A 17,851-nucleotide genomic window follows, 5' to 3' on the forward strand; every position below is an offset into this window, starting at 1 on the left:
AAGCCCATATACTGTTCCTCCTGCAGGCGCTGGGTCTCCTGAAACTTGGCCAGTACCGTTGCCATCGTCTCCTGGGAGTGGTGGTAGGCTCCCATGATGGAGGAGAGGGCCTTGTGGAGAGTGGGTTCCATGGGCCTGACCGCCCCCTGTCGCACAGCAGCCCTCCCAGTTCCCCTGTGTTCCTGGGCCTCCGTCCCCTGGACCGTGTGCCCACTACCACTGCCCCCAGGTCCCTGTTGTTGTTGGGGTGGTGGGTTAGCCTGGGTTCCCTGTAGTGATGGACACACTGCTGATTGACGTGTCCTGGGGACGGAGGTTTGGCCCGCTGGGTGGGTGCTGTGCTGGTGTTTCCAGAGGGGGGTAGCTCTGTGGTGGCCTGTGACTGGGTGTGGGGAACCGACTGTCCAGAGGTCCCCGATGGGCCTGGCTGGTCATCTAGATCCAGTTGGACAGAGGTGCTGTCATCACTGTGGGCCTCTTCTGTTGGTGGTGTGGACATGTGTGGACCCTCCTGTCCGGTGACGTTGGGTAGGGGTCCTGCAGGGGTATAAAAGGATGTTTATTACATCTGTGTGTGGCATGGTGTGCAATGGGTGGGTGACCGTGTATCCCAGTGCTTGCATTCCTATGTGGGACCTTGTGTGAGGATGGTTTAGGGGGGTGTATGGGTATGTGCAGTGGCCATGCTTTAGTGATGTGTGTCCATTCGTTGTTGTTGCATGCAGGGCTTGGTGTTGGGATGGGTGGGTAGTGATGTTGGGACATTTGTGAGGTGTTAGAGTGATGGGGGTGAGGGTGGGTTATGTTTTGGCATTCAGGTAGGGTGGGGGATGTAATAGTTAAGATTTGACTTACCAGAGTCCATTCCTCCACCTACTCCACCGGCTCTGGGTGCTACATTATTGTGCTCACACTAACAAAATACATACAGAGGGTGATAAAGCAGGTGCCTTGTTGGTCTGTTTGATTTGACTACAGTCGTCCCCCACGACAAGACTATCAATAAGCCCACCAGAGGGGATCACACTCAAGACACAAGAATCCATTAATGCAGTATTTCCTGAATATTACACACACTTGTATGCCCCCCCCCCACCCAGTCTTTGGCTGGCCTGCATAACTTTCTGGATGATGTGTCATTACCACAAGTCCCTAGGACACATACTGTGGCACTGAGTGCCCCCTTAATGCAGAAGGAAATCTGTTGCATGATTAATGATCTCCCACTAAACAAGACACCAGGACTAAACGGTCTACCCCAGCCGCTGCGTCCCCTGTGGCCCCTCCCACCTCCCCCTCCTCCTCCTCTTCACTGTCTGTTCCTTTCTGTGATCCCCAGCCACTGCGTCCCCTGTGGCTCCTCCCGCCTCCCCCCTCCTCCTCCTCTTCACCGTCTGTTCCTTTCTGTGATCCCCAGCCGCTGCGTCCCCTTCGGCCCCTCCTGCCTCCTCCTCCTCTTCACTGTCCGTTACTTTCTGTGATACCCAGACGCTGCGTCCCCTGCGGCCCCACCCCCGCCTTCCAATTCGTCCAGCCCTCCCTCCTCCCAGCTGCCACTCCCTGCCCTCCATTTATGGCAGCCGCGGCGCGGAAACAAGGTGCAACCCTCGACCCTGCTTCAGCAGGCAGGTCGCTCCCCGCTCTGCTGCCCTGTGCCACCTCCTCACCTTCTGTTCCTTTTTGTGATCCCCAGCAGCTGCGTCCCATGAGGCCCCTCCCGCCTCCCCCCTCCTCCTCCTCTTCACCGTCCGTTCCTTTCTGTGATCCCCATCCGCTGCATCCCCTAAGGCCCCTCCCGCCTCCCCTCTCCTCCTCCTCCTCTTCACCGTCTGTTCCTTTCTGTGATCCCCAGCCGCTGCATCCCCTGCGGCCCCTCCCGCCTCCCCCTCCTCCTTCTCTTCACCGTCCGTTCCTTTCTTTGATCCCCAGCCGCTGCATCCCCTGCGGCCCCTCCCGCCTCCCCCCTCCTCCTCCTCTTCACCGTCCGTTCCTTTCTGTGATCCCCAGCCGCTGCTTCCCCTGCGGCCCCACCCCCCAACCAGCCCCGCAGCACACCACCCCACAACCACAACATCCTTATGCACCACACCAACACCACCCACCACAACCACCTCAACTGCCTGTCCCTCAACACCCGCTCCCTTCACAAACATGCCATAGAACTCTGGGACCTCATCACATCACACTCACCTGACATCATCTTCCTCACGGAAACCTGGACCAACTCCTCCTCGGAACCCGACATATCCATCGCCACCCCCAAGGGATACAAACTCCAACGCAAAGACCGCATCAACAGGCCAGGTGGTGGCATCGCCATCCTACACAGGGACACCATCAAAGTCACCACCAGCTCCCAAGACTCTATTGACAACACAGAACACATGCACTTCCTAATACACATTAACAACAACTCCACCCTCAGAGGTACACTAATCTACAGACCACCAGGACCATGCCCCGCCTTCTGCGACACCATCGCTGACACCATCAGCTCGCAAGCCCTCACCTCCACAGACTACATCCCCCTCGGTGATTTCAACTTTCACCTGGAGAATCTACAAGACCACAACTCTACCTCCCTCATAGACAACTTCACCAACCTCGGGCTCACACAACTGGTCACTGCACCCACCCACTCAGCAGGACACACGCTTGACGCAATTTTCACCTCAAGCTAACACATAGCCTACACCCACACCACCAAACTCCTCTGGACTGACCACCACTGCGTCCACTTCTCCTTTACCAAACCCCCCACACACCACCATCAACACACCACGCCCTACCGCATGTGGGACAAGATCCCCACTGAACGCCTGAACTCCCAACTGGCTCACAACCCCCCCCACACCAATGACCCCAACACAGGAGCACACAACCTCTCGAAATGGATCACTACATGCGCAGACACACTAGCCCCCTCAGAAAACACATCGCCACCCGCAACATCAAGAACGCCCCATGGTTCACCCCTGAACTCCAAGACTCCAAGCACAAATACCGCCAAGCGGAGAAAATATGGCAACAAGAACCCTCTACATCCAACTGCTCCAACCTCAAAGTCACCATTCGCACCCATCACCAACTCATACGCACCGCCAAAAGAGATCACTACAAGACACGCCTTGACAACAACTCTCAAAACAGCAATGAACTCTTCACCATCATTAATGAACTAGCCAAACCAAAAGCCAGCAACATAGACCCCTCACACACACAGCCCCTATGTGACACCCTCTTCAATCACTTCCACCACAAAATCCTGGACATCCACAACAGCTTCATACCACACACCCACCACACACACCCCTCACTCAACCAACTCAACCCCCACTCATGACCCCCCACCACACTCACCACCTGGGCCCCCACCACACACGAAGAAACTGAAAAAAACATGAACTCCATCCACTCCGGATCCCCCTCTGACCCCTGCCCACATCGCATCTACAACAAAGCCAGCCCAACCATCGCCCCCATACTCTGCGACATAATCAACTCCTCTTTTGACTCCGCCACCTACCCAGACCCCTGGAAGCACGCTGAAATCACTGCTCTCCTGTAAAAAAAAAACAAAGCCGAGCCAGAGACCCTCTCCAACTATTGCCCATCTCCCTCCTCCCTTTTCCCGCCAAGGTTGCCGAGAAACTAGTCAACGCCCGCCTATCCCACTTCCTCAAAGAAAACAACACTCTCGACCCCTCACAATCCGGGTTCCGCAAGAACCACAGCACGGAAACCGCCCTCATTGCATGCACTGACGATATCGGGACCAAAGGCGACAAAGGCGAGACCGTCGCACTCATCCTCCTTGACCTCTCCGCAGCCTTTGACACTGTCCGCCACCACACACTCCGCACACACCTCCACAACATAGGAATTCGCCACAAAGCCTTAGACTGGCTCACCTCCTTCCTCACGACTGGACCCAGAGAGTCTGCCTTCCACCTTTCCACTCCACCGCTACCAAGATCATCTGCGGAGTCCCCCAGGGATCCTCCCTCAGCCCCACACTCTTCAACATTTACATCCTCCGATCACACGGAATCACTATCCTCTCCTACGCAGATGACACCCAACTCATCCTCTCCCTCACCCGCAACCCCACCACCGCCAAAACCAACCTACACGCTGCTCTCCTCGACACCGCCAACTGGATGACAACTAACCACCTGAAGCTTAACTCCAACAAAACCAAGATCATCATCATCGGCCCCAACAAAACCATATGGGTCGACTCCTGGTGGTCCAACTCGGCATCATCCTGGACCCCTCCCTCTCCATGACACAGCAAATCAATGCTCTAACCTCCTCCTGCATCCACACACTCCGCACTCTAAAAAAATCCTTCAAATGGAATCCCCCAGAAACCAGGAAGACAGTCACCCATGCACTCATCAGCAGCAGACTAGACTACGGTAACTCCCTCTACGCCGGCACCACACTCAAACTCAAAAGGAAACTCCAGAGAATCCAGAACACAGCCACACGCATCATCCTTGGCCTCCCCCGCCACGAACAAATCTCACCACACCTCAAATCCCTTCACTGGCTCCCCAAAGACAAGAGAATCACATTCAAGATTCTCATCCATGCACACAAATCCCTCCACAACACCGGCCCAACCTACCTCAACGACAGAGTGAACTTCCACACTCCCACCTGCAACCTCCGATCAGCAGACCTCGCCCTAGCCACAGTCCCCCGCATCCAACGCACCGCCACCAGAGGCAGGTCCTTCTCCTACCTCGCCCCCAAAACCTGGAACTCCCTCCCCACCAACCTCCGCAAAACCAAAGACCTCCTGCTCTTCAGAAAGAACCTCAAGACATGGTTGTTCGAACAGTGACCCTCCTTGCCCCCACCCTTGACCCCCCCCCCCCACAAGTACCTTGAGACCCTCACGGGTGGGTAGCGCGCTCTATAATTTTTTTTGATTGATTGATTGATTGAATGATTGATCTACGGGTCAAATTTTACGCTACATATGCCACTTGACTACTCCCACACTTAGAAAAATTATACAATACATCACTTTAAAACAGGTCCCTCACACCCACTAATTCCCAGGCCCTAGTGACCTCTCTGCTCCAGCCTGGCAGGTACCCAGCAGACATGTCACCCTACAGGCAATTATCCCTGCTCTCTACTGAATATAAAATATTGAGTAAAATCCTAGCTACGAGGTTACTCCTTCCATTACCAGATCGAATACATACGGACCAAAACAGGTGTGTACCACGATGCAGTACACCGTTAAACATTAGACGGTTATCTCAAGTGCTGAGCTCACTCATGCAAACTGTCAGAATGCTGGTTGTCTTTCCCTTGACCTTCAACAAGCATTCAACACTTTACGCTGGGATTACAACGCTGCAGAAACTTGGAATCCCTGCATTTTATATTAATTGGGTGAAATTATTATATACAAATCCAACGGACTGAGCATAAAGAGGCTAATATATATCCTCTGCTTATCTCATTTTCAGTTGAACTGGACATGGATGCCCTCTGTCACCACTTCTTTTTGTACTGACAATGGAGCCTCTGGCACAGAGAGTCCGACAGAGAGCGGGCGCCTGGGGTTTTTCACAGGGACAATGCCAACATGCCATCTCTCTGTATGCAGATGACCTTATAATATATCTCCGTGACCTAACAATGTTCATGTTCCCCCTAAATGCCATTCTTAAACAACTTGAAGAACTCTGCGGGCTCTGGATAAACTATAATAAATCTTGTGCTTTCACTTTCCGAGAGGGTACTCTAGTTAGCAGTATAGAAATGGGGACAAATATTATCCCATTGGCCCCAAGCACCTTCTGTTACCTAGTAGTCCAAATTTACAACAATGCTACCGATCTTTTGGAAAGTAACGTAAACAAAATGATTGCCTTCCTCCACTCCCAAAGTCGGTTTTGGATAATGTTGCCTCTGTCAGTGGCAGGACAGATAGCATTGTCGAAAATGGAAAGGCTGCCACGTGTATTATACTGTTTCGTAAATCTGCCAGTGGTAGTACCAATAGCATATTTTCGATAGCTCAACACACTGCTTATTTATCTGTTTTGGGGTACTGGCAGACGCAAGGTGAGCCTTGGTAAATTACAACTCCCCTCAGCCGAGAGTGGACTGGGTGCCCTGGACTTCAGAGCGTATTGTTATGTGTGCCAGTTGCAATGATTAGCGTGCTGGTTGCTAGGCTTCCACCTGACAGAAATCAATCACACATCCCGACACTTACGGCGGGGTAGGCTACAGACACTACTATTACCCAAAGTGCATCGTCTCCCCCCCAAGCTACTTCTTCTTGTACAAAAGGCAGTTATATACCGCAAACAAGCCCTAAAATACACAAAAGTTCAATCACTCTATGCACCTAATATGCCTCTACTTGGAATACCGACACTCCTGTGCCCACTCATATCCGCTAATATCTGTCCTTGGAACGCAGTCGGTGATTTAGTCAATCAATTTAATCAATTTAATAGCACACCAAGGGCCAGATGTAGAAAAGGGTTTTACCCATTCTATGTCTATGGGAAATGTGTTCGTACATATGGCCCCAAGACTTTATCCAATTGCATGGATTACCAGAATCCCTCTTCTATTGCACGCAGGAATATCCCGCTATGTTTGCAATACTTGGGCACAAGAAGAAATTGAACAACAAACAAATTCACTGGTTCAGGCAATATATGAGATGGGAACAGGTAGACACCTGGTCAAATGGCTGTACAGAGGCATACGAGTTCATACATATATATCACTGGCGCCCCTTAGAACACACTGTTAGACAGCCATAGATCAGGCCTTAAATGACAGAGAATGGCCTTTTATGTTAGAATATCCCAGCAAGATATTACGCAAATCCCATTTTCAATGTATACAGTTCTCCCTATTACATAGGGTATATTTAACACTACATAAATTCCACACTATATTTCTTGCAACATCCCCAGACTGTCCCAGATGTCGTACTTGTCCTGCTGAATTACATATGCTCTGGTCATGCCCCTCCCTTGGGACCTTCTGGACGTGTGCCCATACCGCCTTGGCTGCCTTAGCAGACGCTCCACCCTGGAACACTGCATAATAGGCACCTATCCTTGCCCCAAATCCTCTAAAACTCTTTCTCACCTTGCAGATGTGGTTTTACTGTTAGTCAAGAGACAAATAATGAGGCAGTGGAAATCCCCGTAGCCCCTACTGTAGATAGTTGGCGTCAAGAGGTAGAGCACAGGGGACTGGCAGAAAGTACTGCTCTGGAGAGAAGAATATTGTGGCCTCTGTTAAAAACGTATTTCATTGCAATGGAATGCCCTACATGAATCATTTAAATCACAAACTGTTGAACAGTAACACAGAGGAATGATAGACTGTTCCCTCGTGGAGCAGCGACCCCCAACACCTGGGCTTCTTATTTGACAGCTCATTGGGGATTGTAGGACACAACCAGACAGCTCACATCTTCCCCTGAGATAGAAAATTCGAGAATGTAAGATATCCAGATGGGTACCCCTTGTCCCCCACCATTCCCCTGACTGCCCACTGACAGAGTCTCACTACTGTTAGCGCGTCTGACCTTAATAAGTAAACTTACAAGGGGACGCAAATAGGTCGATGAACCTTTTGACTTGCAATTAAGATGTTCTTACCATAGCTCCAGTACATAATCAATACACAATAACCAATAATCATTAGCAATCAGTAACATCAATAATCAATGGAGTCAGTAATTATCACGCACCAGGACCTTTCAGTCATGAATAACCACACCTTCTAGTAAAAGTTAGAACATTTATTTCCCTATATTAACAATACTAAGGTCATGTAAATTAATCTCAAAATCAAATGAAACACATACAGAAACACTACTGGCTGTCTAAAGCGGCGGAAGAAATGCAATCTAATCAAAGCTTGAACTACAACACATTTTAAGGTTATGGTGCAAAACAGTAACAAAGTCAACTGCGTCAATGTAATTATATACATGAAGTTTAGCAGAGAAATTCATCAAGCATTAGTTCCTGTTTAACATATTTTCATTAGTGAGGATCCTTAACTAACATCAGATTAGCATCAGCATGTTGGGCTTCATGCAAAACAATTTAGTAACACAAATTTGGAAAAACATCTAACTATGGCTCTATCAAAACAGCACAGTTGGTACTTAGAAAGAAAAAAGCAAATATGCATAACAATCAACGGAATGTTACATTATATCTATCCTCAGTGTGGATCAGCAAGCAGAGTCAGTCTTCATCCTCAGGACATCAGTCGATCAACAAGGCATCAGGATTCAGCATCAAAGTTCAGAAAACACAAAGGGGGTTATTACAACTTTGGAGGAGGTGCTAATCCGTCCCAAAAGTGACGGTAAAGTGACGGATATACCACCAGCCGTATTACGAGTCCATTATATCCTATGGAACTCGTAATACGGCTAGTGGTATATCCGTCACATTTGGGACGGATTAACATCTCCTCCAAAGTTGTAATAACCCCCAAAGTCTCTAAGCATTAAGTTAAGCACGTCTCTTGTCAAGACGCAATATGGGCAAAATGTAAGAGCAGAATGTCTGGTGAAAAATGTCTGCTCTCTTCCCAGTGTAAACCCGTTAAGTAAAAACTGCTAAAACTACCCCCCAAATCCCTATTGGTCAGTTAATCATATGTTCACACTTTGTCAAATAAAGCTAAAATCCCAAATCTTTGAACTCTAATATTACTCCGTTCACATGTCGTTGATTGGTTTGTCTTGCAATGTCCTCATCATTCGGCTTGTCGGGTAGCAATATTGTTGCAGCTTCTACCCTAGCCAGTATCTTCATTGTTCTTGTCCTTGGAAAGTCGGTCTCACACACATTACATATAAAATGTTGCATTAGCAGGAACATCATCTTCTAGCAGTCGATTCTCATGAGAAAGCTTTCATTATGAGCACATTTAAACAACACAATAGAAATCACAGTTTACCTCTCTAGGACAGACATTTTATTAAATGCTAAGAAATATAGCTTTTACATGAGGCCTGGCAACTAGGCCAAGACACTCGCTAAGTTAAGGCCTATAATTAACAAAGCTAAAGCTTACTGCATAACTCTTAATATGACATATTACTACATTAATCTAAAATATGTTCAATATTTCATAGGTATTAAATCATTGATTAGTACAATTCGTTAACATTGGTGGCCATTCTTCGTAATCACATTTTCAAATGCGTGCATTATTTTTCTACGTTATTTTATTTTCTACACAAACCTATTATTCAGAATACATAAAGACTCATTAATCATTTTTATTAAAACACCTGCGCTAGCACTACTCCTTCTCATTTTATTTTACACTGGAAGCAGAACAGATGGGTTAGGGAGGGGGAAAGTTGAAAGACAGAATTCCTTGATTTTTTTAATGGGATTGTTGATCAAGATCAATACCATGTACATTTTAATTATTAAGTATTACAAGAATGAAATATAGTTATATTTTAGTATGTACAAACCAGCTTGACTCTCCCAATATCGACTGTCGTCCTGGTAACCTGAACATGTGGTTTCTTTTCAAGATTGCTATCCACATATACTATAAAAAACCAATAACATATGTTTTAAAAAAACGAATTCACCAAAAATATAAACATTATAATATAAAAATTATACACAAAAGTGTAGACAAGATTTACATATTTTGCTTAACATATTATGTTTTAAAAAATTAATATCAACTAATCAAAAGTTATTAATTGAATATTTAATTCAGTTCCTACACTACGGGACTCATTACGAGTCTGGCGTTTAACAGACCACCAGACTCGCGGTGGCGGTCATGAATGCCGCTAGTTTGGCGGCCCAACCACCAAATTAAGAGCTTGGTGGTCGGAACGCCAAACGACTGCCGTCTCCGCAGGGAACAATTTTCCCAATGGGCTGATGGCTGTGCAGGTTAGAGTCAGCCAGGGCAGCGGAGAAGTATGGAAAGGCTGGTGGGGAACAGGTAAAGGGAGCCACAGGGGGCTTCTGCACTACCTATGCATTTGGCATTGGCAGTGCAGGGGTCCCTCTGCCCAGCACCCTCGCAATGCTTACTGTCTGCTATGCGGGTGGCAGCATTGCCGCTGACTTGATTACAAGCCAGCGACAATGCTGCCACCACTTTCTAGCTGGGCTGACAAGCGGACACCTCGGTTTCCACCCGTCAGCCCAGCGGGAAAGTTGCCATGGGGCCAGCGGGGAGGTCGCCAGCAAAGCGGCAACCTCCCCGTTGGAAGTTCGGTGAACGCGTCTTCCCGTCCACCAAACTCGTAATCGGCCCACTATATTCCCACAGACCTAACAACCCAGGTTAAAATATAATTAAAATAAATAAAGTCTAACAAAATTAACATATTAATCAATAAAAAATATGTATTAATGAATAAATATGTGATAATTATTACTTAAACAGCGTTCTACGATCCTAGAAACACAACAACCTACATCTAATATATTATGTTAAAAATATAAATATTAAAAAATTTACATGATTATAGTTCAATTAAATATTTTAATGAAAATTAATAATTAGTAATTATTTATTACCCAATTAACAGGTAATTAATACTTAATTAACTTCCTTTCACTATAACCCTACAATGCCAAAAACCTACAACTAATATAGAGCATAAAAAATACAAATATTAAAGATTTTGCATATTTATAATTCAATTAAATATGTTATTAAAAATTAATAATTAATTCTGAACTTCCCACCCTATACCCAATCAAACCTCACAACCAGCTACTAATATGTAACATACAAAATATAATTATTAAACAATTTGCATAGTTATAATTCCATTAAATAGTTTAAGAAATATTCATGATTAATTAATTAATACTTAATTAACTTCCCTTCCCGTACTTCTACAAACACAACCTGCAACTAATATACAATTTTGAAAATATAATTATTATGCAATGTGCATAATTATAATCCAACTAAATATTTTATTTAAAAATGATAATTAATTAATACTTAAATAACTTCCCACCCTATACCCCTGCGGACCCCAGAACCCGCTAACAATATAAAAAATAAAAAATATAATTATCAAGCAATTTGCACAAGTATAATTCAGTTAAATATTTTAAAAACATATAGTAATAGTTAATTAATAGTTAATTAACTTCCCGTCCTATACCACTGCAAACCTCACAACCCGCTACAACACTATAAATTACTATTAACGATACTAGTTTAAAAAAATTAACTTAAAATTCCAAACTATATTTAAAAATATCAACAACAATTATACCAGCAATATACAACATATATAATTAAAATATAACTACAACACATAACAATGGTTAAAAAATGATTTTTTTTACAACTATGTTATTGAAAACAATATTACTTTCCTAAAAATCGATATTAATGTCAACAATATTTCTGTATCACACTATTTCTCTGTCACAATATAAAAAACTTGATATTTGTGCAACTCAATGTTTTTTATCCAATATTTTGTCCAAACACCAACGTAGACACTGCTGGTGGTCTCTTCTGGATTTAATCTTGGCTCTCAAGTGCTGTTCCTGAAGTCTGGGGAACCTTGGTTACACCTAACTTCTGAGGAAATTCCTCTTTTTTGCATGTTCAACCCCACGTTTTGGGACTGATGCTGCTGGTTTTTCAACTCTGAGAGTGCGCTGAGGCCTGCCAACCAGATCTCAGTGCCAGTGCTTTAACCTATACTAAAGTTATTGAATTGGATACACCAAATTGGCAAGGCCTGACTTACCTATAAGTCTCTAGTATATGGCACCCAGGGTACCCATGGCATGTAAGGCAGAGTGACCAACTCAGGGTTGCAACAGGGTTTGTGCCAGCATTCATGTGACAAAGTACAAATTGGCACCCAGCCTGCCACTGCAGACTGGAAGGACAGTGTTTTCACTGCCAGTTCAAATTTTCCATTTAAACTAATGGCACAGTAAGCCTAACCCTTAACATTACATGTAAGTCTCCCCTAAGGAAGGCCTGTAGAGCCATATGGCACGTAGCTGTATTGTGTCAAGTAAAACATATATTTTGGATATGTTTTAACAGCAACACTTTCAAATGGTTGCTTTGCTGTGCATGAAGTTAATATCCCCATTATCTAGTTTATGGTTACCGGTTGGCATCTCAACCCAGCTAACTCCCTAATAGGACAACCTAACTGTGTCATTTAAGGCATCAAATTAATCGTGGCATTAAACCCGACCTGATGCCCAGGTCGAATGTAATACAACTATTAAAGGTAAGCAACTTTTAGAAAGCTGCCACTCTGTGCTCCAGTTTAGTCCAGTTGCCTCACAAAGGGTCTGGCACACAGATGGATTTCTCATCATCTGGGGAGATGTCTGAATGACTCCCCAGCCCAGGAACAAAGGCAGATGCCATGGAGAGAGGTGTCAAATCCACCCACAGGATGGCCGCTCAGGGTGTTAGCCCAAAGGAAAGCTTCAAATGTAAAGCCACCTTTGTGAGAGAAGTAGCACCAACGCCCCCGACCAGCATGCCTTTTGTACCTACAAAGTGGAGACAGGGTCAAGGATGAAAAATTCACCCCCAAAGCAGTTGTACCGTGGGCTGGTAGCCCTCTGGTAGCCACACCCCAAGGGTGGGCTACCAAGCTATTGACAAATAAGGATGGATGGTGCCATCTGAAAGGGGCAAGAATATGGCACTCTGGGATAGTCAGATGCCACACATCACAGGAACTTCATCACTAGTTAGGAGCTGACCCAGTAGCTACTGGCTAGTGTCCACATTGTCTCCTCAGGGCACTTGCCTAGGATAAATATGGCACCCCTGGCACTCTGACTCTCAGATCACACTGGAATCAGAGAGAGGACCAAATAAGGACTGCCCAGCTCCCCTTGGACCTGCACAAAGAGAGGCTGCACCATCAGAAGGACCGCACCTGCAGCACTTTGGACTAGTGAAGTTTGAACTGGTCCTACAGCTCCTGGCTCGGGGAAAATTAGTTTCTGAGTCCCAACCTGCAGCAGTAACTCCAAGGATCAGTCGGCTGATCTCCTGGAACCAGCTCAAGGCACACAAGAGCTGAAGTTACCCAAACTGACAAGTTGATAGCCACCGCAGAAGTTTTGCCTCTATGTCTCCTGGGACTGCAAATTACATATCCAAGACAGCCAAAGTCTGCACCTGAGTCTGCCTGACGTGGGAGTGCTATTCAAGTCTGGATTCATCGTACCCATGCCCCCAACCAAGGATCCTGCTCCAACCGCGGGTCAAGCTGACCAGTAGACCAGCATTAGCTGGCCTGCAACTGCAATATAGACGATTTTGAGGGACCCCGATCTCTGTGGCCAAACTCTCAAAAGATTCTTAAAATATCATCTATTTTTATAAATTGGTGTCATCTTTCTTTCGGGGGTCATGACTTTGCTACTCCGCTGTTTGGTGTTGTTAAATGCTTTGGACATTGTTCCTTTGCTAAGCCTTACTACTCACAGCCACAGCGGCCCAAGGCTGACCTAAGATAAAGTATACATACCTGACTGGACCCAAGGTGGTATTTCTGAGTGTACTGCACAATAAGGCCCCACAGCCATATCATACAGTACATCAAAATCCCCACATTGGTGCCTAGTAGTGGGATCCAGAACTTGTGTTTAGCTATACCATGAGTTAGTAACCATTGAAAGAAATATCAAAGTCAACATATGGAAAATGTTTGTTAGACTGTCAAGTACTGCTACAAGGCACCTGCTCTCCAAGAGAAAAGTTTCAAAGTTTTTCACAAAGGTTTTGCTTAAAGTTTTCAAGGATGGAGAGCAGGAAGTCGACTTGTCCACCTTGACCACACGGAGGATCAGTAAGCTAAGAAAACTGTGTAAGGAGAGAAAAATTTTTCCAGTTCTTTCTGCCAAGAAAGAATAGCTGGAAACAGCCTTTAGAGCCTGGGAAGAAGCCAGAAGGAACCAGGTTCAACTTGAGGAAATTGTCATCCCTGAGTTTGGGGATGAAGAAGATAGAAGTATCCAATCTGACCCAGAGGTGGACCCTGAGAGTGTGCCCCCCTCAAGAAACAACTCCCTGTCTGGGAGTGAAATGATCTCAACAGTAGTATGAGACAAAGAAACCTAGAGGGCCAGCTAAGTCTTTTTGAGATCAAAGAAAGGAAGCTGGCCATGGATTTCCATTTAGGTATCAGAACTGGGTCTGCAAAACTATTCACATGATTTTTTAACACTGCCACGAAGGTGCATGATTGCCATTTATTAAAGAGGCCTTCCTCCTTTATAATAGTTCACAATTGAACATGGCTATTTCATTTAGATGTAAGAGATACTATATTGGTAAGCGACAGGCCACAAGAACTACGTTTGATCAGCCAGTTTTATTCCATTAGGTTGCAGCATCGGAAAATTTGAGAGCCATGTTAAGATGGCCTCTATAGAAGTGCATTATATCCTGATTCCATTGGGGACATGATGACACCATCGTCATGCACGTCCTCACTTTTAAAGGGTGAAGCTGAGGCGGGTTGGCCTCTTAGTAAACCTGCATCAATCCATCTTGGGAGGAGGGCCTTTGAAAGAGGAGGTGAGAGGACATGTTGGGCCTCAGTGAAAGCGGGCCACATTAGTTTGTGGTCTATGTATTGCGGGCAGACAACATAAGTTGAATATTTCGATGTAGGAGGTTTTAAGTTTTCCTTTTGGCCTCCACTTGGATTTTCTCTTTTATGATTCAGGATCAGTACATACTGATGGTATTGGGCGCACATTGCTCAAAGACAGTATGGAGTGGTGTTCTGAACAAGAGTAGAGTAATATATAAAGTACTTTAGCTGTATATTGTAGGGGAATACCACAAGATAGGGGATGTTTATTACCTTTGTACCTTATGCGGTTCCCCTGTTATTGATTTTTTGGCACTAAAGGTAAAAGGGAACAAATTAGTAGAGAGCAAGCCTTTCAAGTGGAGTCAGAGTTTTTCCAATGATTTTTTCCAGTAGGTCCATTGTTGTGCCGGACTTAAGATTGCGTGGATTGGAGAGGTGGAGTGTTCAGTAAATGAGCTTCTGTGAGCTTTTCATGACAGGATAGATATGTAGTACCAGCTACGGGAAGCAGGGGATCTTTTTGAGTTATAGAGCATTGCCTCTTTGGCCGTAAATCATCACAGTAATGTTAAGCAGTTTTCAGCAATAGTAGGAATTTAGCGCACATGTACACCTATGGAGTGTATTCATGTAAATGTTGGTTGAATAAATGTGGGGCTCAGAGGGTGAGATTATGTTTTGTTATGTTGTTGCAAGTTTTGGTTTATCCTGGAAACATGTATGATGTGGCAATCCTGATGAAGGCATTTGGCCAAAACTCACATAGATATATAATGAATCAGCCACAGTTGGTCAACTAGACTACTGGAGGGCAATCATCATAAGTTAATGGACATTGAGAAGATTATTTTTGGGATTGAATCATAGAGTACCTTGAGAACTAATTGGTGCAATTATTGGAAGGATTCATAGAATAATGAGAGATTAACCCTTAAATTAACAGCTCTATTTGTGTTGAAAAATTGGTAGTGCTTTAGATCATTAAGTGGTTCAGGGGATGAGATTGTTAGCATGTTGGTTGATTGATATTCAATGAATATAGTAGTTAAAGAATGATGAAGGGTGTGAGTCTGGAATGCGAGAGTATGAGTGTAGTGTGGGAAGTGAGGATGAGGTGATGGATGGGATTAGAAGTTTTTGGTGAACATGAGTTTTGAAATATTTGATAATAATGTGCAATAAAATCATAGTGAATACTTTTTTGAACCATTGAGCCTTGGGGGAATTAAGCTAATATACATATTTTGAGGTTGCACAGGGTCTTTTCTTTTTCCATTGAGTATTATTCCCTGCCCGCGGCCTTTAGGAATTCAGGTAGTCCCTTTTCATGTGTTTGGGAAAGTATTTTTACACACACTTACAATAACAAAGTGAAACTACCACAAACGTACTCCACACCAGTTTAGAAAAATAGCTAATATTTATTTAAAACAAGACCAAAACAACACAAATCCATCATACACAAGCAAAGATACAAATTTTCAAACATTAAATCTTAGTATAGTGCTTAGAAACACAATAGCTCCAACTGGGGCTATCATGATTTCTTGACAGAGTCATTCCCAACAATCTGATGCTACTCGTGAGGGAGTGCGACACGGTCATGGAGTCACATGGAGACCAGGTACAATACCTTGACAAACAAGGAAAAAAAGATGTTGTAGGGGAGGTGAGGCGTTGCTGGAGTGGTGTTGGTTCCTTACTGCTACCAGGAGGTGAGGCTTCGGTTCCTTACTGCTAGGCAGGGGAGGTGAGGCGTTGGTTACTTATGGTTGCAGGGGAGGTGATGCGGCATTCCATGTTGGTTCCTCACAACAAGGCGGGGTCGATGAATCCAGCAGGTCAAGATGTGAAGTGTCGACACTGCAGTGTCGCGATCACACCACGGGGCCACAGATTTGGAGTCTCGTGTCATGGATGACGGTGAAACGGCATTCAGGACTCACTCTGTGGCAGGACTTTGGAGGTACTGTGGCAGCGGCTGGCCTGCTGTGTTGGTCATGGTCATTGCACTCAGCGGGGACCACAGCTCCGGTACAGGCAGTGGCGTTGGGCCAGATGGCGGCACAGGTTCCAAAGTCGCCCTGGAGTTGGTATGCTTGTTTCTTCTTGGTTACACTAGAACTCACTCCCAGGGGCCCAGGAACTGGGTTTGGCACCACTTGGCAAGTCAGGACTCTCGACAAGCGAACTCAGGTGCCTGCAGATGAAGTCTTTGATGTCCTTGAGACTGCTTAGCAGAAGGCAAGCCCAGCCCAAGCACTAGGAGAACCTTTGGAAGCAGGATGTAGAAAGCAAAGTCCAGTCCTTTCACTTCCAGGACAGAAGCAGCAAGCAGTAGGCCAGCAAAGCAAAGTAACTGGCAGAGTGGCAGTCCCTCCTACAGCATCAAGCTCTTCTTCCTGGCAGAATGTCCTCCATCCAGAAGGATTCTAACTTTGTGGAGGTCAGAGGTCCAATACTTATACCCATTTCGGTATTTCAAAAAGGCAAACTTCAAAGAGAAGTCTTTGTAGTGCACAAGACCCTGCTGTTCCCTGTCCTGGCCTCAGACACAATCCAGGGGATTGGAGACTGCTCTGTGTGAGAACAGGCACAGCCCTATTGAGGTAAAAGTGTCAGCTTCTCTCACCACTCTACCTCAGGAAGACCCATCAGCCTAGTGATGGGCCATCAGGATAAGCAGGACACACCCCAGCTCCCTTTGTGTGACTGTCTAGAGTGAATACACATCAGTCAAACTGTCAACCTGACCCAGAGGTGTATTCAACAGACAGGCAGAGGCACAGAATGGCTGAGCAAGAAAAATTCCCACTTTCTAAAAGTGGCATTTTCAAACTTACAATTCAAAATCCAAATTCACCAAAATATGTATTTTTAAATTATGAATTCAGAGACCCCAAGCTCCAAACCGCTATCTGCTCCCAGTGGGAAATTACACTAAGAAGATATTTCAAGGCAATCCTCATGATACCCAATGGGAGAGATAGGCCTTGCACTAATGAAAGCCGAATTTAGCAATATTTCACTATCACGACATTTAAAACACACCAGTACATATCCTACCTTTTAAATACACTGCACCTTGCCCATGGGGCTCTCTTGGGCATACCTAAGAGGTGACTTACATGTAGCAAAAGGGAAGGTTTGGACCTAGCCAACTGCACACACAGACAGTGCAGTGACAGGTCTGAGCCATATTTACAGGGCTACTCATGTGCATGT

This window comes from Pleurodeles waltl, chromosome 10 (genome assembly GCF_031143425.1).
Source record: "Pleurodeles waltl isolate 20211129_DDA chromosome 10, aPleWal1.hap1.20221129, whole genome shotgun sequence".
Classification (NCBI taxonomy): Eukaryota; Metazoa; Chordata; class Amphibia; order Caudata; family Salamandridae; genus Pleurodeles; species Pleurodeles waltl.